This window comes from Zonotrichia albicollis, chromosome 25 (assembly GCF_047830755.1).
Source record: "Zonotrichia albicollis isolate bZonAlb1 chromosome 25, bZonAlb1.hap1, whole genome shotgun sequence".
Lineage (NCBI taxonomy): Eukaryota > Metazoa > Chordata > Aves > Passeriformes > Passerellidae > Zonotrichia > Zonotrichia albicollis.
Genome location: NC_133843.1, coordinates 1,447,451 through 1,467,462, shown reverse-complemented (window position 1 = coordinate 1,467,462; position 20,012 = coordinate 1,447,451). Strand labels below are relative to the sequence as shown.

The following is a 20,012-nucleotide window of genomic DNA, read 5'->3' as shown; positions in this document are numbered from 1 at the left end:
CCTCAGTCTTTGCCTTAGTTATCTGTACAGTAGAGATAATAAAAGTTGCCTGCAACACAGCTTGTAGCTGAGAAATAAGGAACGGTTTCGAGAGCCAGATCGAAGGTAGCTGTAGCACACAGGCTGTATTTTTGATGCTGGTGTGTTTGTGTGGAGTTTGGAAACTGGGGCCCGAGTGAGACTCCAAAAGGCAGGTGAGGACACTGGCTGTGCTCTCCCTTCAGAGATGTTCATGGAAACTTGCTCAGGGGTCTCAGGGGAAGGGGCTGGTGCTGGGTGCTGGCAGCAGGAGTGGCCGTGGCGAGCGAGCGGCTTCTGTGCCGTCCATTGCAAGCACAGGAGGGACTGTGGGGAATGATTTCAAAGCCACCACTATGGAGATTAAGGGGATGAGAATGTAAATCTCAAGTAAAAAGGTAATTGAATGTAATAGCAAACACTGCTCGGTCTATGTTAATTTTAGCTCTTCCCCTGGATACAAGGCGCTGTATTAGTGTTTTATTACCATTTTGTTTGCACTAATAAAATAGTAAAATTTATTTCAAGGAAGTTGAAGGATGGTTTTACAATGCAAATTTGAAGAAATTGGACTTTTCATTTACACCACTGCTATTTTAAACCCTGAAGGGTGTAAATTAGCCTTCTGTGCCTGGGTGAAATCCACTGCTTCCACAAGCAGGGGGAGGATTTGGTGTGGGGGAGAAGAGAACAAAACCAAATCATCTGAATATTTCAGAGAGACAGAGATATCTGATCAGGAGAGAGAGGAAAAATCTGAGTGCCTGTGCCCGTTGAGTGGAAGGGCTGGAGCAGAGTGGGAAGAGCTGATGAGAAGCTGGTTTGTGCTGGGGAGCAGCTTCAGCTGCCATAAGCACCAGGAAGGGCAGAGCAGGGCACGGAGGTTGCAGTGGTCGTGATGTACCCTGTTCCGTGCTGGTTCCTCTGGGCTCCTCTGGTCACCAGGTACTGCCAATGACAGAGGGTTCCTAGAAGAGGGAAAGCCCAGGGCAGGTTTTGCATTCTGGCCAGGGGTCCCACACTTGCCTTGCTGCCCGTGCCCCTCTCTTGCTGGGCTCTTCACCTCCCTGTCACAGCCCAGCCCTGCCTGGCTCTGCTTCCCCACTGAGTCACGGTGCTACAACCCAAGGGACTGGTTCAGTGACCTCCTCCTTCACCCACAACTCCTCTGTGCCATGAAACAGAAAGGGATGGGCTGGTTATCTGGTCCCTTTCACCTTTGTAAAGTTGTTTACAACGGTGCTGTTCTCATCACGCTTTTGCCAGCTCTTGGCCTTGACATAAATGGATGCTATAAAGGCTGAGCCACACAAAATCAGGTCCAAAGAGCCTTGTTTGGTTCCAAAGGTCCTGCACTGAGCTGACCATATATCTCCTGGAGGGGGGTGTCTCAGGGTGTAGAAGCATCCAAACACGGCAGCTTTCTTAGACTTATACTGAGCTTCTGTAACAGGTCTGAAAATCTCATGGGGTAGCTTTAAGGCCTTCATTCTTCTTGTGCAGAGGAAGATGTGGAATAGGAGTTGTAACATCTCTGTTTTCAAATCCCAGAGATTCCATTCCCCTGCTGGGGAAGGCTTTGAGTTACTGTTTTATAGTCATGTTCACCTTGCCTCTACCTCAGTCTTCACACAATACTAGCTTTGAAGGGAGCCATGCTGAGTTTCTCCTGGATGGGAGAACTGAGATATTTTTTCTTGAGTGGAACATTTGTTCATTGTCCTGAGATGGTTGTAGGAAGCAAGTCTATATATTGTATTATGCACCTCTCCAACCCACATCAGACTTTTTACAGTGGCAGAGGTGCTGGTTTGGGTATGAAGCCCTCTGAGAACCCTTTTCCCTCTGCTGTCCAGCAGACTGGTGGGGACTCAAACACTGCTTGTTCCAAGGCAGTTTCTGTTAAGTGATTTTGCTTCTAGCCCTGTCACAGTGCTGTGGGCTGCAGCTTTTGTGGGCTGGAATTGCTCAGTCCCCGTTTGGTGTGGGGCTACCTGGCCTGGAATTGCTCAGTCCCCGTTTGGTGTGGGGCTGCCTGGCCTGGCTGCTGCCCTGCATTCTTGGCCAAGTGGTTCTGAGCGAACTGGAGAGGAAAAACCTGCTCCGGTGATCTGATTTTGCAGAGACGTAGATCTCCCAGCCCTCCTTTGGACTATGAATATGGTGTGTTAATTTTATCCTCAGGAGGCCTTTCAGGAGAGAAGCCACTGTTTACCCCACGCGATGGCTGGATAGGGCTTTGGCTTGTTACTATTTATGGTCTGGATAGCAGCAAATCTACCAGGAAAGTTGAGGCCAGGCTCCAGGTCCTTTGTCTTTTTGGCTGTGCCACTTTTTCTAGTGTCTGGGCATTAAAGAAAGCTTTCAAAAGTTTAAGCCTCTTGCAAGTTGAGCTTACAGCCCAGTCACCAGCCATGGGTGGTATCAGGCAGCCCTCTGAAACTCTCTGCCCTGCTTCTTTGGTGGGTGTAGCAGAGGCTGAGCCAAGACTGAGGGCGTTACCAAAGAAAGCAAAGACTTATTTTTGGCATTGAAATGGTTTCCTATTCCAGGCGAGTCTGGGGAGCAGCTTGGTTGTGTACCCAAGGATTTAAACAGTGCATTAAGCAGAGGGGTTACACTCCGGGTGGATTTCAATCAAAAACTATAATTACATCAAATAGCAAACGGAAATGGAAAAAGGGGATTACTGACTCGACCCTGAGTGGTGCTGGCTGCTGAACCTGCTCCATTATTTACACCCCCTCTCTTGCCTGAGGTGGGGCGTGTATGTGTGTAGGCAGTAAGGCCCCTCCTCCTTTTTACATTTCCTTCATGCATCTGATGAAGTCAGAGTCCCTGTGCTGGTATCAGTGCTTGGAGGAAGATTGGAATTTGCATGATTTAGATTTGGGACTTTGCAGGGCAGGTTTGATCTCCCTGGGCAACTCTTCCTGGCTCCGGGCAGGAAGAACTGCTCTGCTCAGGCAGTCGTGGGAACCCCCAGGCCCACAAGCTTTCTCTCTTTTTCTGTTTTGCTATCAGACCAGTGTTTTGGACTCATAGCTGCTCATCCTTAAGAAAACTGGGAAGCTCCAGACTGCAAACAGGAAGTTCTTTCTGACCTAGAGAGCTGTGTTTAAAACCGCCTTTGAGATGGTAGAATCACTTGTGCCTGTGTTCAGACTCCCAGAGAGCCTGTCTTGTTTGGTATGACCAAAACAGCACTACCTGGCTGGGGAATTTACCACACACCTGCACTCACAGTTCAGGCTCCCAGCTTTGCTCTCTGGTTCGAGCTGCTTCAAAATACTTTGTGAAGTCCAGTTTGTCACCTCTACTTCAGTCACCCGCCTCCTGGTCTTTGTCTGCCTTGTTTAATTTGTCCTGTTCTCCTAGATCCTCCTCGTGTCTCCCTTCCTTCTTGCCATCGACAGTAAGGTTGTGTCTCCACACGTCTGTTGGACACCTGAGTTTGGGAGGATGTGTAGTGAGTGTGCTGAGATGGCTGGAACTGTGCACAGACAGGAAATATGAGGAGTGCAATCCCCCACTGCCTTCCCAATCCTTCTTTCTCAGGTGGTTTTCCAGATGTCTAATCCCAGGTTTCATAGCCCAGCCCAGCTCCTGTTTGATGGGATCTCTTCCTCTCTGCTCATTTTAAATGAGCGAGATTTTGTGCTGAAATGAAGTCTTCATTTACACTACAGAAGATCCTTGCTTGGTGCTGTGCTGCCACAGCATCTGCTATACCTTTTCCAGATGTGTTGCCCCTTTTTCATCTGTGGCACGTTCAGAGCTAGAGGATGTAATGTGGTGTGTAGAAGAGAAACCCCAGTACATTGATTTACACATGGTACTGGAAAAGGACAGCACTCTTTCCCTGCTCTGGATAGTGGCAAATCCACACAAAGTGAGACTTTGCCAGTGCTGGCTGCACTTCCATGGCACTGACCTCACCTTATCATTAACACTTGGGGAGGAAAGGTGCTTTGTAAATATAAGAAAATATTCTCTTCTTATAGACAGATGTTTGATTTTGTACTACAATACAGTGACCTGAACAAAAACCCCAACCCCTATCCAAATTAGACTTCACTGAAATCCGGAGGGATGTGCTGAGCTCCCACAGTGTGTGAGCGTTTCAGGTTGCTGTGGGATGCTGTGTTTCTCCTGCCTGCACAGCTCTCCTGAGCTCTCCTGTTCTGGGGCTGGCTCAGCACAGGGAGGGTGTTGTACCCGGAGCAGAGCTCCTGGCAGCAGCAGCTCACCTGGGGCAGCCATCCTCATGCCTTACCAGCTTTATCAGCAGTCCATCCTTTTCACAGAGAAGGAAGAGAGGAGAGAAATTCCATCTGGCCCTGCTGATTCAGTGGAGTAAAGAGGTGGAATTCATTAGGAAAAAAATTGTTTACGGCACAGCTTTAGCCAGAGGATCTTCCATTTTAATGTCCTGCCTTTTTATGATGGATTGTGTGAAAGACAAAGCAAGCACTAGGGGCTGTTGGTGTTTTTGTTTTTATGTTTTCATTAAAGTTTAATTGTGTGACTTGTGTGATGTAACTTCTGGAAATGCCTGTTGCAGTTGGTGGCAAAATGATTTTTGATTTGTTGTGTTTGAATCAGGTGCAGGAGTGTTAAACCTCTAAGAGGTATTCAGACATGCATGTGGAGAGAAAATATATTTATCTATAGGATAGCTTTTGATTAATGAAAGAAAGGAACTGAAACTGCTGTGAGAGAAGAATCTCCTTTATTTGAAAGCTCTTCTGCTCCATCACTAGAACAGAGAGTAAGGGTCTTTAAAATTAGTATAACTATAATTTATATCCACCATAAGGATGCTCTTTGCCTCCTGATCAGTAATGGAGCCTTAAATATAAATGGATCCTTATCTTGCAAACACTCAAATATTTTCTTTACTCATATGAGGTGTCAAAGGAAAGATTTCTATGAAGAAAATGGGGCATTTGCATAAGTACCCACAGCATCAAACAACAGAGAATTTGTATTGCATAAACAACAACAACCACATTAAAATCATACTGCTTTAATAGTTTAGAAAAAATATAACAAAAACATTGAAACTGTAATAGATGTTGCTCTCTGTATCGGTATCGATTTCATAATTTGTGTTGCCTTAATCTTGGGTGGGTGAAGATTAAGAATCTCCACGTATAGTTATGTGTGTGCAATAAGTGAGAACATCATAAGCAGCTTTCCTTTGCCTGGAGATGATTTAGGGCAGAGTGTTTTCTCTATAAAATCTGGGGGTTAGAAAAACAAAAGAGGATCTTTATGAATAAAAATCTTGAAAGGGAAATATTCAAAAAACAATGAATGGAAGGAGAAAGCACTTACTTTAAACAAGTTTTCCTAACTTCACGTTGCAGACATAAGAGCAAAGTGACCTCCACATGCACATGTGAAACATTTTTTTCACACTGTCCAACACATCAGTTCCCAAAGGAAATTTGGAGCATAGGTGGTGAAAAGGAGGAGAAGGTAGAAGTTCTGTTTGTGTTCTATAATCTAGAGCCTTTTATCTATAAAACATTTATACCTGTGTAATTTGAGGTTTGGTAGTTAAACTGATAGTCTGCACTGAAACAGCTTTTTTGGCTCAGTTCAAATTAATTGGTGACAACCTTATTTTTATTTGGATTTTGTAGAAAATAGGTAGCTCTGTATTAAACCATTACAAGTTTGTATGAGGTGTCTTCATGTATGCCTTTTTAGAAATTTGTGGTTTTGAAATACTGTTAATCAAGGATGAAAAAAATAATAGAAGGAAATTCACTCTGTAGAGCATTTGTGAATGAAGGTTAACATGCTCATAAAATGATGATAAAAAAATTAGCAATGGTCACCTTCAGCTTTGGTTTCTTTGAAACAGAGCTGAGCTTCATCAAAGTAAAAAGCAGTTCACCCAGATTTGGAGAAAGGAGTCTCACCTAAAACTTTCCCAGCAAATGGTAGGGCTAAACTACTTTTGCCTAGAAAGAAGCAGGGCTTTCTTGCTTCCCATTGGCTTTCTGCTCAATGGTGAGAACTCATTTTCCCAGAAACTGCACTCAGAACTTAGGGCTGCTTCCTGATCCAGGTAAGTACTGGTTACTAAAAAGACACACACTTTTTTTCCTCCACTTATCATCCCTGAAAAATTTCCTCAATATTAATTTCTTCTCAGTTGCTCTATTTTTTTAACTGATTTTTTTTTTCAGATTTTGTAAGTTTACACACTTTGTACATTTATTTTGTCTGTAAGTAGAAGCAGTTTGTTGTGGTCTGTAAATGACTGTCCAGCCCATGGAGCAGAGCAGGCAGGTCTAGAGCTGGACTCTGCTTCATCTGAACTCACGGCTCTGTGTGTTGGGGTGTACACTCAAACTGTTTTGCTATTTCAGGAGGCAGAAAACAGTTTCTTTTCTTTCTGGTCATTCTTTCCCTGAGTGGTGCTTTCTCTGAACCAGATAATAACCAAAGCTGGTCTTGGATTGATCCCCTGCTAAGCAGCTTCCCTGCTGCAGGGTGGCATCTTTAACAAAAAATTATAAATTAACCCCCCTCACAAAACACTAGTCATTAAGTGGAAATAGCACTTTCCCCTTAGACTGAGAAGTTTATTTAGCTAAGAAGGAGATAACCCAGTGGTTAGAGCACAGACAGAAATCTTGCAGCTTTGGCTAAATTGCTGTTTGAGTTTGGTCTGGTTACTTTAACTCCTTGTTTTCCCACCTTCACTGTGGGGCAGAGAACTCCTTGTGGCATGCCATGCAGTAAAGCTGGAATTTTGACTGGGCAACAAATACATCTGCACTTATGGGGATTTAATGTCAGAAATCTGAGGATGTCTCCGCGTTCCCATGCACTTTCTCATTTTTTTTCAGTGAAACAGCTCCGGCTTTCAGAACTAGCAAAAGCAATTAGATCAGTCCAGGGACCAATAGGTAGAAATATGTAATTTTAAGAAATGGATTTGTTTGTGGGGATCTCTGGGGCTGTGTATTAGGCTGGAATGTCACTGCAGCAAGCGATGTCTGTAGGCACTGAGTTTGCTGTGTGCTCTGAGAGCAGCAGGGCTGGCTCAGCCCTGGGCTCCCCGTGCCATCGGTGTGAGGAGAAAGCTCTGCTGCACTTCACCTGAGCACGGGCATATGGGTGAAATGGACCTGTAATGCATAATTGTAACAAGTAACTAGAATACTGCCTATGCACTTCCAAAATTGGCTGGGTTAATAAAACGGGCTGATTGCTCCCTGAGGATATCGAGGGACTGGATGATATTAGTAAGGGTCACCAGTTCAAATCTGGGGCAAGTTAGCAGCGACTGCAACAGCCATGTTACAGCCCTGCGTGCTTTTCCGTGAGTTCTCACAGGCAGGTATCTCTGTCACTGCTGTGCTGGCAGCTGGATTAAAAAGGAGAGTTGCTCTGTGTGGTGCTGACACAGGTCTTCAGAGATGGCAGGCAGTGCTTTCCCAGTCCTGCTTGGGATTTCGGTCTCCTTTCCAGTGTAACTTTAAAGCATGAAGCTGCTTATCCCTGTTCTCTGGGTTCACAGTCCTTAAGTACCACATCTTGCAAGTATGTCACCTCATTTATGCAGTGCAAACAGCAATTAATTTGATTATTGTGTTCTCTTTTTCAAAAAAGGATGGTTGATGTCTAAGTTTCCATGAGAAATTAAAGGTGGGAATATTCAGCGGTTGCTCTTGCTGCTGCTGGTTGTGGAGATTCAGTCTGTCCATCCAGGACAGAGGGCATTTCTATCTTTGGAGGTAAATTTCCATCACTATACCTGCACAGTGGTGCTACATCATTTTTTAAGTAATGTCTTGAGCAATAATGTTGTACAAGATTCCCACCTGCACGTCTGGGTGAGCAGAGGTTTCCTGGAATTGCAGCTTATGCCTCCAGGTTGATGTTGTGCCGGGGTCCAGCAAGGGTGTCAGTGCGCTCGTGTGTGTAGGAAATTGGTGGTTTCTGGCCAGGCTCTCTGCAATATCCTGCCCCTTCAAGACACATGGGAAGCTAAACATGACATGCTGAGAAGGAGGGCAGCTTCTGGTCAGGCACTTGTATTTTTGCTGCCTTAGCTGCTGTTATAAATTCCTCACTCTGGCCTTTCGCTTCTGATATTTTTCCCCTGGCCAAATCAAAGACGGTTTTGTTACCTCCGGCTCCCTGCAGATGCGGCAGCTTCAGGCAATGAAATATGCTCCAGCCTTTAAAGGGAGGACAGGGAACCTGCTGCTGGGAATCTGAGATGGAGAAGGGTTCCGGGAACACGACCAAGGCTTTTGCTTTCCTTCAGCCCTGGCTGCATCCCTGTGCCTGTGCAGAACCAACAAGCCTGCTGGTTGTGTGCCGGGAGGAGAGATCAAGGTGCTCTGGAGAGCTGTGGGATTTACAGTGTGGATTGAAAAACACACAGCATCGTGTGTAGGTGGCACTGAGACATGATTGCCTCTCTGTGCCACTCCCCACTTGGGCAAACAAGGTCAGCAGGGCTCCTAAATTAATACATTCTGTAATGAAATGGATAGATTTGGGATTAGTTGTAGTATTTTGTGCCCAAAAGGAAAAAAGAGAGGTAGCTGGGTTTGTTTGCACTTCCCCTGGAACTAGATATAGAGGAGTACAGTCCTAGTGACCGGACATGGATTTTTATGGTAGATATGAGAATGTGTTTTAGATTCCTGTAGCGTTTCTCTTCTTGTTTTTCCTATGGTGCTCAACAAAGTTGGGATTTCAGATTCTTGTTTTCAAACCATTCAAAATCTTGAATGTACTTGTCGGACTGAGACCCAGGAGGGAGAAGAGATGAGTGTTTTGCTGGAGTGATGCTACGGAGCATGCTCCTGTGCTTGCTGGTGTTCAGTGTCTGGATTTGGACAGTACTGGGCTTGCCACGATCCCTCGTTTGCAGCTGTGGGGCTGCTCATGGAACAGCTGCTCCTTTGGTTTGTCAGTGAAGGGCTGCAGTGCTCTTGACCCAGGCAGTTCCTGGGGGAGTCCCTCCTCTTTCCCCATTAGTGACTGCCCTCATGTCTGGGACAAGAGGAGCAGAAAGCAGAAAGTCCCCTTTTGACTGAGAGACAGCGCCAGGGATTATGGAATTACTGTGAAGGGTTTAAGTGATTCTTTATATCTGGCTACATGATCATCACATCCCTGTGGACCTGGTAGGGGGTCAGAGGACTTATTTGAGAGCTGGGAATATGAGGGATGGTCTGGAGGCTCCCTAGGGCCACGGGGTCAGGGCCCTTTGCAATCTGTAGGAAATTCCCTTTTCCCCTCATGTACATCTTCAACTGCGGATCCAGCAGCAGCTGTTTGAAGCTGGAGGAAAGGGTGGAAGTTTATCCTGGAGGGCCTGGCCCTGTCAGCAGCCTTGGGTGCATGGAGGGGGGAATCTGGCCAGCGAGCAGGTGAATGCACACAGAAATGATGCTGGAAGCCAAGGCTAGTCCTGCTGATGTGGCCCTTTCTCCTGCAGCGGATCATAAAATATGGCTCAAATTTTCATTACGGCCTCTATTGATTATCTTTTGGGACAGATGAATTATAGGGAACATTAAATTAAAAAAAAAAAAAAAAAAGGAAATATTTGAATGAGTTTGGGAGGTCGATGCCAGAAGGGCTGACGCACCAAGCCTTACCGACATTTTCCTGCTTTGTGGATCTGCTGGGCCCTTCCCACGGTGCCCCTTGGGGGAACCTGCTCAGGGAGCTCCCCCTGTTCCTTTCAGGTGCCCTTGGAGAGCAGCAGGCCCTGCAGTGGCCGTGGCCTCGGCCAAGGGACAGCTCAGACAGTGCCTGGAGGATTTGGGTACTCTTGCAGAGTGCTGCCCCATGCCCCAGGTTCTGCCTTCTCTGGGAGCTCACCCCAAAGACCTTCCACTTAGACAGTGTCTGTCTGGCACCCACTTTGGGATTCTTGAACAAAAGGGGAGAATGATGGGCTGGAAAATGGCCAGGGAATGGATGGGAAAAAGCCAGTGTAAAATATATGTGTGGAGGCCAACAATGAGTCATAAAAGTAGTGATGGGCTTTGCAAGGTTTCCCTCCTTCCCTGCACCAAAGGAAAGGTCATTGCCCTCATCTCTCTTGTGCTGAGGGGTCAATACTTCTCTCTTCAGGACTCATGGAGTTTGGGGACTAATTCTTGTTGGGGTTTGTGGTCAGGGACCTTTGGCTTCAGGTAAGAGAAGTGTCAGGATTGAATCATCCCACTGTTAGTGGGGCACGCTGAAGTCAAACCAGCCAAAGAAACTTCTGGCTTCTCACTTGGCTCTGGCCCGTTCTGATTTTGAGGGTGATCCTTGAATTTTGTTCCAGTGGACTTTCTGTGCCCGTTCAGTTTTTCCAGATTGTACCATATGTCACACAATGCTCTGTCCAGGAGTTGGCTTGGTAAGGTTTTGTCCTCTGCTCACTTCCCTGCCTGTATTCCACAAGAGTGTTTGAAATCCTGTAACCTGAAATGCCATCAGCACACTTTCAGCAGCTGGCAGTGGGGAATAATGAATGTTATCCCTTGGAAAAGAACCACAGTTAAGAGCACTCTTCTGTTTCCCAGTGGTAGCAGGCGAGTTCTGGAGCAGACACACAGGAGCTGGGTGGCTGTAAAATCCCTTCTCTGTGCTTTGTTCCTGGATTGTTTTCTGTCAGTCAGGCCAGCAGCCAGTGCTCCTGAGGAATTCTCTGTTTTCTTTTCTAAGACTGAGAAGAATGCAGCCAGGGTCCCTCTCCAGCCACCCACAAGACAAACATCCCCCTCCCAAATGCTCATCTCTGTCTGGACACGGGGTGCTGTGTGCCACAGTCCTCACACTCCACTGCTGCAGGGAAATGGGGTGTCCCCCCACACCTGCAGTGTCTCCTGCAGGTCAGATCCAGCACCTAAAGCATGATTTCTCTTGCTTGTGGGAGATTGTGGTGCTGCTGGGCAGGACCACCATTCCGAGTGCTGAATGCACAGTTGCGTGTACGTGTTTCACTTCCTTGCCGATTTCACAAGACATCCACCGAGCTTTGGCTTCACCTGGGCAAATGCAAAAGGTGGTGGTTTCCATGGCTCCCCAGCCTCGCTCGGGCGGCACACCCTTTCTGTGTAAGCTGGCTCCCTGGAGTCGATTGTTTTTTGGCAAACAGCTTCATAAACGCCTCCAACAATTAAACTGGAAAGAAAAAAAAAAATAACCAAACCAAGCACAACAAAACCCATGCATTACGGCATGAGACTGCAAACAGGTTGAAGCAATTCCCCCACCAGCTCTGTCCCCTCAAGCCCCCGGAGCCAGGCAGGGACCAAGCCCCAGCTGCACTTGTTGGACTTGGTTTGGGAGGTGCCTGGGCTGCCCCAACTCACCAAGCTGCACTGAGCTAACAAACATGAAGGAAAAGGTCATGTTATTCACTTTTATTTTTTTCAAAGCTGCAAACATATCTCTCTCTCTCTCTCTCTCTCTCTCTGGGAGGGGAGGCTGCACAGATGCCAGCTCAGATTAATTTAAATATTTACCAATCCCTTTTTTTTTTTTTAATTGTGTGTTTGTGTTCTGTTTGTGTCCCATAAAATACCTGGTGTTTTGGGCGTACCCCGTTTGCAGGGTGCATGAGATCACACTGAAAAAATGCAGTGAAAAACATTTTCATGCCACGACACATCAAATAGGATTTTGAATTAAGATTAAGATTTTTTCCCTCTCTTTTTATCTCTGAAGTTTGGGTGAAAGGGTCTTCTTTTTCTGTTTCTTTTTAAAATTCTTTCACTTAACCGGGAAGAAAAAAATGTCACGGAAATCCTTTAAAAGTTACTTTTGCTTTATCTCACCATGTCAAACATCAAAGGCAGCTGTTGGTGCTGGTCAGAGCCCCTGTTAGTGTGTGTGTGTGTGCTGTTTGCTGGATGGTGGTGAGTTCCAGCAGGTGGGCCGTGAGCAGGGGAGGAATGCAGAGCGTGGAAGGCAAAGCCAGCTCTGCACTCGCGAGGGTGCGACAGCGGCTCCGCTCCCTTCCCTGCTGTCGTTCCTGGCTGTCAGACCTGCTCTGAGCGCTCTTTGCTGTTTGTGTCAGAGTGCTGGGCTGCTGCTCCAACACTCCCAGGTGAGTTTCCCACTGAGCTTTTCGGGGCAGTGACCCTCTGGTGGGTGTCTCAGCAGCCCTGGCACTGATGCTCGTGGGTTTGTGTGCCCCAAGGGCTGAGCATGGCCCAGGACTCAGTCTGGGCACTGGCACGTTGTCCTCGTTGGTATGGGATTTTCTATATACTTTTGGCCATGGAGACTCCCCTGGGAGGGAAGTTTCCTTTGTGGATTCAAGTAATGAAAGTGCTACTGGCGTTCACCCACCTCCTTTTAATTGCTTTCCATGCCCATTGGGTCATAATCTGATCCCATCCACATCTGGGAAAGTACAGAGCTGTTCTGTGGAAAAATGGAGCATCTCCAAACAGAATAGTCCTGCTGGGATCAGGATCCAGCCACCTCCTCTCTAGTGAGCCAGGCTGGGCTTGGCCCAAAGCATCGGCTTTCTGTAGGGGCTCTTGGTTTTACTGCACCTGTAAAGGATCCCAGCTCAAGGTTGCCACTATGAACAACAGGTCTAGAGCCTCTGGCTGATGAGAGGCTTGGGGACAGCGGGGCAGAGGCAGTGACACCCCTGCAAGCTCTTGGAGCACTGGGAGGTTGGCCCACAGGCCGGGTTTCAGTGCTGGACACTGGGCACAGCTGTGTGTTAGCGGCTGTCACTGGGGCAGGGGAGGATGTGGGTGTGTGTATTTCTGTGCAAGGGGGGATTGGCACTGCTGGAACGGGAATCTTGTATTCCTGCTCTGCCGTGCAGAAGGGAAAAAAGAAGGGGAAGGATCAGAGTGGATGTGTAGGGAGGGCAACGGTTGGCTTGCCTGAGCCACTAGCCAGAATTTGAAATTGGACCTGTTACTTTTGAGGAATGTAAGGCAGTGGAGGAGAGATGTAGTGTGAATGTCAGCTCTTGCCTCAGTGTCCTAGGAAAATGTCAGAGCACAGGATGGCAAGGAGCAGTACTTACCCACAGCTTCAACTCCACCACTCCACTCTTTGATCACTTATTACTTTGCTATTCCTTCTGCTTCTTGCTGTAATTGTTACAAAATCTCTGTGCTTTGGGAGGGGTCCAGGACTCCAGGGCCCAATTGCATCTGCCCTGATTCAGAAAGTGGGTCATGCTGCTTGGTCTGGGAAGAAGATACTCATCTTGCTTAGCATGATATTTATTAGGAGATAGAGAAGGGAATGCAACCACGCTGTTGCCTAGAAAATTGCTCTGGGGGGATAGCAAAGGACTTGTGAGGGCAGAGCATGTAAAGTTCTTGTGCATGCAGTGCCTGCTGCAGCCGTGGCGTGTTTGGCGCGTTCCCTGTGCTGATATCGCCTGCTTCCCTCACCGTGGGACGTGGTGAGGATGGCAGGACACCGGTGGGACTGGGGCTGAGGGAAGGGATTCCTAGCTGCTCATTCAGCAGATCCAGGCTCTTTGCATTTCTTGGAGTAGAGACTGGTGAGAGTAGAGAGAGGGGAAGACAGTGTTCAGTTTCTTCATAAGGACAAGCTGTTTCACAGTCAACCTAAACTGGTTGGGGTTTGATGCTTGATGAGCGACCAGCACCCTCTCCAAATACTTGGCAAGGTATGACATCCCTGTAAAGGCAAAAACTCTCCTGCAAAAAGCAAGTAGAAAGCCCTGATTGAAAGCCCAGAGTAATTTACTCTGTGCTGTATCTATCTTTAATTAAGGAAACTCAGTACACAAAGCAAATGATGATGGGTCCAGCATTGTTGCAGCAGGGTCTCCCAGCAGGGCCTGCCTGACTTGGGGCAGGGAGGGTGGAGGGGCAGAGGGGAGGCAGGAAAGCACAGCTGATCCTGCCAGGCTGGCTGGGCCTGTGCTGCTGCTTGCTGTGAAATCACCCTCAGGATTATCCAAAGGAAGAATTGGCAACTCGAGTAACTTGGAGGGCCGGATCCTCAACTCATTTAAATTGGCATGACTTCACTAAAGCCACCGAAACTGTACTGATTTTATACCAGGTGAGCACCTGGTGCAGAATCTGCTGGAAGAATAAGACAAAGAGGGCACAAAACAGAGGTTAGGCAGAGCCCACTTACAAGCCTGGGGACTCTTGGGCTGTAGTGAGTGGAGGGTGGGTCAGCACATCATTTCCAAATGTCTTGGACAGCTTGGAAGGGCTCTGAATTGCTGTGGCCATGGCAGATGCTCCCTCGGGAGGGAGGTGGACCCGGCTCTCTGCCTGCAGTTTGTGTTGTCAGGAATTGGTGAGAGTGTCGCCCTGCCAGTGTTTCCTGCTCACTGACACCTGCTGACCTGGCCTGTCATGGATCCCAGGCGCATTCCCATGGCTGCTCTAAGCCTGGCACATCTTTTCCTGTACACCCTAAATCACCTGGATCCCTTGCAGCACGTAATGCCACTGACAAAGGCTGGCCAGCAGCTGTGGCTGCAGCCTCACACCGCTGCCACCACAAGTTCTAATTGTGCCAAGCCTGTGAGATGATGGGAGGAGAGTTCTTGCTTCAGCAGAGCACAGGAGGCAGTGTCCATGTCCCAGATCATGCTCCATTGGGCAGTGTGAAGCACATGTGTTTGCAGAAATTGTTGGTTCCTGCTGTGGTAGGGCAATTGTTTTCCCTGCTCTGCACCTTGTTTTTAGGAGGGGGTGTTATGGGATGTACACAATAAGGTATGCTGTCACATGTTTTTGGAGGTTGTTTGCTGAAGCACCGGGCTCCTGGGACCTGTTGGGATGCACAGAATTCCCTCCACGCACTCACATCCGGGGTGGATCTGGAAAGAGTTTTAGCAACTCCCACTGAAGCGGCTCAGGGCCGGAAGTGAAGAAGGGATAAAATATCCAGCTGAAACTCCTGTAGGATGTAATTACCTGAGCTGGAGGCTGGCCAGGACAGCAGGCACTGTGCATCATCTGCTGGTGGTATCAGAAGCACCCAGCAGTGCAGGAAAGGTGGTCAGGACCAAGGAGTGATGCTCGTGTGAGGATAGAAGTGCTCCCAGGAGGCTGCCTCTGTGGGCATTCAGCATAACAGCTTTGGAGTCACTTGGTGTTTGTTTCCATGGCTGTTCTCTGCAGGTGCCATGGTGCCTATAAAATGCTCTTGGGAAGCTACAGCCCATGGATGGATAGCCTTATACTGACACCCATTCAAATGCTCCTACTTTTTGATTTAAAAGAGGAAAGAACCTTGAACAAAAAAAATCAAAAAACAAAACAAAAAACCCACCCCCACAACAACAAAACAAACAAAAAATTAAAAACAAAAAAAAATCATCACCACAAAAAAAAAAAAAAAAACAAAAAAGCCTAAAAAACCACACACACAAAAAAAAGGAAATTGACTTCCCAAAAATTACACTAAGCTAACATTGGAGGCCTGGCACAAATCCATCACAGCCAGGAAACTCAGAGTTAACCGGTGCACTCCCATGGCTGCTTGGAAGGGCTGTATTCCAGCAGGACAGGCCGAAGCTTTCAGACTTGGGGACGTGGGGATGAAAGTCCTTAATGTGGCTCTGAAGGTGTTTTTGTGACTGCCTCCCTTCCTCCTCCAACCCAGCATTAGATGAGAGGCAGCTTTATTCTTTCTCCTTTGGGGAGAGGGTTAACAGCAGGCTCCTAGTGCTCAGATGTGACAAGTGACACCAGGACCTGAGCAGGGCTCCTTCCCCAGGGCTTTCCCTGTGGGCTCTGTGGTGGTGGAGCAGGGACAGAGCAGCACATCAGGGACCTGCAGGGGTAGAGCAGCACATCAGGGACCTGCAGGGATGGAGCAGCACATCAGGGACCTGCAGGGACAGAGCAGCACATCAGGGACCTGCAGGGGTAGAGTAGAGCAGCACATCAGGGACCTGCAGGGATGGAGCAGCACATCAGGGACCTGCAGGGACGGAGCAGCACATCAGGGACCTGCAGGGGTAGAGCAGCACATCAGGGACCTGCAGGGGTAGAGTAGGGCAGCACATCAGGGACCTGAGGACGCTGCAGAATTTGCACCCTAGGCCAGGTTACAAGTGAGGACAAAGTTGACTCTTGGTTCTCACTTGCTCATGACGCAGCAGCCCGTAAATCAGCGTGAGTGACAGCCTTAGCTCAGCTGAGGTGGAAGGGAAGGGAGGAGAGCGGGTCAGGGCAGGGGGCAGCTCTGGGCTGTGTGAGCAGCTGGCCCCGAGCAGGCTCAGGAAGAGCAGATTCCCAGCAGGAATTGCAGCCGGAGCTGGCAGGGTGAGGTGGAAGGAGACTGGCAGAATAGCTGCTGCTCACCTCGGGCTGATGCTGTCAGGGCTGGGTGTTTGCAACAGCTCTTTTCACTCATCGCTTTTGGAAAAGCATCGAGCGGGCTCCTGTACCTACAGCTGTGGGGGCTGGAAACGAGAATGTGTCAAAGGGCCAGCCAAGGCTCTGCTGTCCCCAGCTGTCCTGGGCTGCCACCCTTTGCCATGAATTGTCACAGCTTTGGGGTACTGCAGGCAGCAGACCTCATGACAGAGCATTGATAATATCTCATTTCAGAAGCTGGGGGAGGTCGGGATGTGTTAAGGCTGAAAATATTTACAGGTTTTGAAGTTGAAACACAAACAGGAAAAGCCCTTTAAAAAGTGAGTGTAGTGGATATTCAAAACAGGAATTGCCATGGAAACGCCACAATATTTGCTTAAATTGACACAAAGGTTGCTGGTTGCAGGGTTCTGACTTCTTTGGCTCCATTTTCTTTGGCCAGACACCTATCACAAGTTGATCTCAACAGCCCTCTTTTGTTTTGCTTCTTTTATTATTGTCTGATGGAAATTTAAAAAAACTCCCAACAACAGAACCCTCCAGTCTACAAATCCCACCTCATAGAAGCGCCTGAAGCTTCTGAGCTTCTGACAAAGGTTGGAGCTAAGACATTTTATAATTTTGGAAGTAAGGTAAAAGTTCTTTTATTTTAATCTGTGCATTTGTTCACTTCCTTCAATGCAGGAGTAGAAGGGAATTGTCTTAACTGTCTAGGGAGAGCAAGGAGAAGGGTGAAACCTGTTGCAAAGGTAGCAGTATAACAGCCAGGGAGCACAGGACTTTTGCAGTCCAGCTCTTAAACCAAAATTTGAGAGATTTAGCTGCAGTTCCCAGTTCTGCCTCAGATTTACCGAGTGAGCTTTGACAAGTCCCTTAATTACTGTGGGCCTCGCTAAACTGCAAATAATAATTCTCCTTTGTCTCATCTGGTTGTATGTGTAACATTTTTGGGCATGAGATTTGGTGTGGGGGTGGACAAGGAGTTTGTGCTGGTGGATCCCCCCCAGAGGAGGGATGGCAGCACAGCTGACGTGGGCAGCAAGGCTGAACGGGCTACAGGTGGAAGTGCTTTGCTGTAAGTGGCTTAGTGCCATAGGCTGCTTCTGCCACTGGCTGACCTGGTTTTTTCCTGGGGAAAGTTGGAGCGTGTGGCCCAGCCGATAGTCCGGGTGGTTTGTACCTTGGCTTTGGAGTTGCCAGCTCCACGCGTGGCAGGCAAGGAGGTGGAGATGCAGCGTGTTCAGGAGGGCATGGAGAGCCTTGCCTGGCTGCCCTGCTGTGTGTGACCAAGGGCTCAGGGCTGTGGGTGGCTGCAGCGTTTGAGGCTGGCGTCACTGCTTGTGCTCGTGATTCACCCGAGCTTTGGTACTGCTCACTAGGGAATATTCATTTCCTTTTGAAACTCTCCTCAGGGAAAAGAGACTTCACCAAGTGAAGGGAGGCCATCTAGTTCACACTGTCTTCACCTGAGACCACCTCCAAAACAAAGAACCTGACTTCTGTCCTGGCTTTGTACACTGGAATGGACCTTCAAGCCTGTGACTTCTCAATGCAAGGTACTAGCTTTTGTTCTGTGGTCAAACCTCTCTGAAGTAGGACTGGAGTGAGTGATTTTGGCTCTCCAGAGTTTTCATTCCAGTTCCTGGGAAATCTCTAGCCTGTGAAGTTTGAAAGAGCAGTGAGTGGGAAGTCAGTGGCTTAGGTGGTGAATGCATGGTGGGATGTTGGTTTGGGCTGGCTTACACGTAGGACTGGGTTTAGCCATCAGTGCCCACCTCTGTACAGACACCCAGCTGACACAGCTGGTTTGAGCAGCTCTTTCTCCTCACCTCCCTCTTCCTAATGAGCTGCTGTGCAGCATTAGCAGTTGGCTCAGGAGTACGCACGGGAGTCCCCCGGGTAAGTGTTGTGTGGGACAGTTTCTGATTGACTTGTTCCACAAAAGGAGTTTGAGGATGTCTGTGGTCACGGTGGGTAACTCAGAGCAGACGTGAGGGGGTGGGACTCTGTTTCTAAAAGTTGTTTTACTTTCTTCTCTGCTTGGCTGCCATCACAGCTTCTCTGCAAAGAAAGGTATGACACAACAGTGGGATAATGTATTTCTTCTCAGTGGGCTGGGGATTTGGGAGGTGCCTGGTGACACTGCTGCAGGTATAAGGGGCTGAGGATCCTCGCTGGGTCTGGCCTTTTTGTGACAGCACATGTGCTCTGTAGGGCACAGAGGTATTGTCAGGGGCTATCTCCATACTTTGCTGACATCATTAAAGGCTGATGATGCCTGAATGAATGAAGATCAGCAGCTGAAGTGCCTGAGGGGATTCTGTATCATCATCTTCCTCTATTTTTTGCCGCCGTGTCATCAGCGATACCTGGGCACAGCAGTGTGTGCAGAGCTGTTGTGAGCCATGGGTGCAGCGGGGACCTGAGCTGGAAGGGTCCAGGTAGAGAGGTAGGGGGACTGCGTTGGTTGAGCAAGAGGGGAGATGAGAATATTCACAGGGCTCAGATGTTGGTCTGGGCCTCCAGCACTCCCTCTCCATTGCTGGCTGTGTGTGGCACAGAGGAATTTACTCTGGTTCTAAGTGCCCTAGCCCCACCTGAAAGAGCAACAGCCATGATACTCTTAGGCTCAGTAGGTCGTAGTTCAGAGCCTACAGAGCTGAGTGCTTTCAGTAAGTCTGCCAGAAAAGAGCGTGCTTCAGGATGGGATAGGGGTGAGCTGTGCCTTCCCACACCTTCCTAGTTCTGAAACACCTCCGGGGTCTGGCAGGCTTTATTTGGAAAGCCTGGTTTTGAACTGTTAATGTAGCAAACTCTGGCCTTCATCCCTGTGTGAGCTGCTCTGGTGCATGTGTCCCCTTTTAGAGCAATGCCTTCCCAGGCCTCCAGAGGCAAGAGAGCTTCCCAAATAGGAGCTCTGCCTGAGGGAATAAGGTAAAGGAACATGAAGAGCCTTGAGGTTTTACCAAATAAGACACAAATTCTGAGGTTTGACTGCAGCAGGTGAATTTTCCACCAAACACCCTCATGTGCCTCTCCAGAGAGGTCCAACATCCTGGGGGAAATAAACTGTGGTGAGGAAGCTGCCTCATGGGTTCTAGGTGATTTTTTTCATCACCAAGGAGCTTTTCCTGTGACCCCAATCACAGGTTTCTGCTTGTGCAGCTCCTGATATTGAAAACCCTGTGTTGTCCATCTGATCTGGACCTGGGATGAGCAGAACCTCTGAGACAATAAAGTAAGAGAAGGAGACTGATAGGTCAGGAATTCTTTAAATGCTGAAGTGATCCTTGTGGTTCAGGCTCTTGCAAATCAGTTATCCTTTTCCACATTTGTCTCCTCCCAGCATCTACTGGGTGCATTGCTGAGTGTCCCTCAGGGGCTGCTTCCTGAGGGATGGGAGCTCATTAGTGACAACAGAAATATTTCCCTGGACTCCAGCTGTTTTCTGAGGTCCCCGTAGTTCTACAAACATCACTGCAGTGAAGAAGATGCATTTAGCCTTTCAGGCATGTGGCTTTGTGATCTCTCATGCTCTGGACTAGAAATCCCTGTGTTCCAGTCTTCTGCCCTAGAGCAAGTTGTATGGCTTCTACTTTCAAAACAAGCTCAATTTACTTTGGGCTACAGAGGCTGTTTGCACGTTCTCCAGAG

At 48.2% G+C, this 20,012-nt stretch overlaps 1 protein-coding gene across 13 annotated transcripts in view; it reads left to right on the top strand.

The window, feature by feature from the left end:
- The window catches only part of CASZ1 (castor zinc finger 1), a 186,115-nt gene that overhangs the window by 15,377 nt on the left and 150,726 nt on the right, over positions 1 to 20,012 (top strand). For 5 of the 13 annotated variants that reach the window (XM_074558340.1, XM_074558330.1, XM_074558337.1 and 2 more), the window contains exon 2: positions 17,771 to 17,914. The exons of the other annotated variants lie outside the window; for them this stretch is intronic. The gene's annotated coding sequence lies outside the window, so the exon portion shown is untranslated. The remainder of the gene's footprint in view (positions 1 to 17,770; positions 17,915 to 20,012) is intronic. 13 annotated transcript variants of the gene reach the window in all.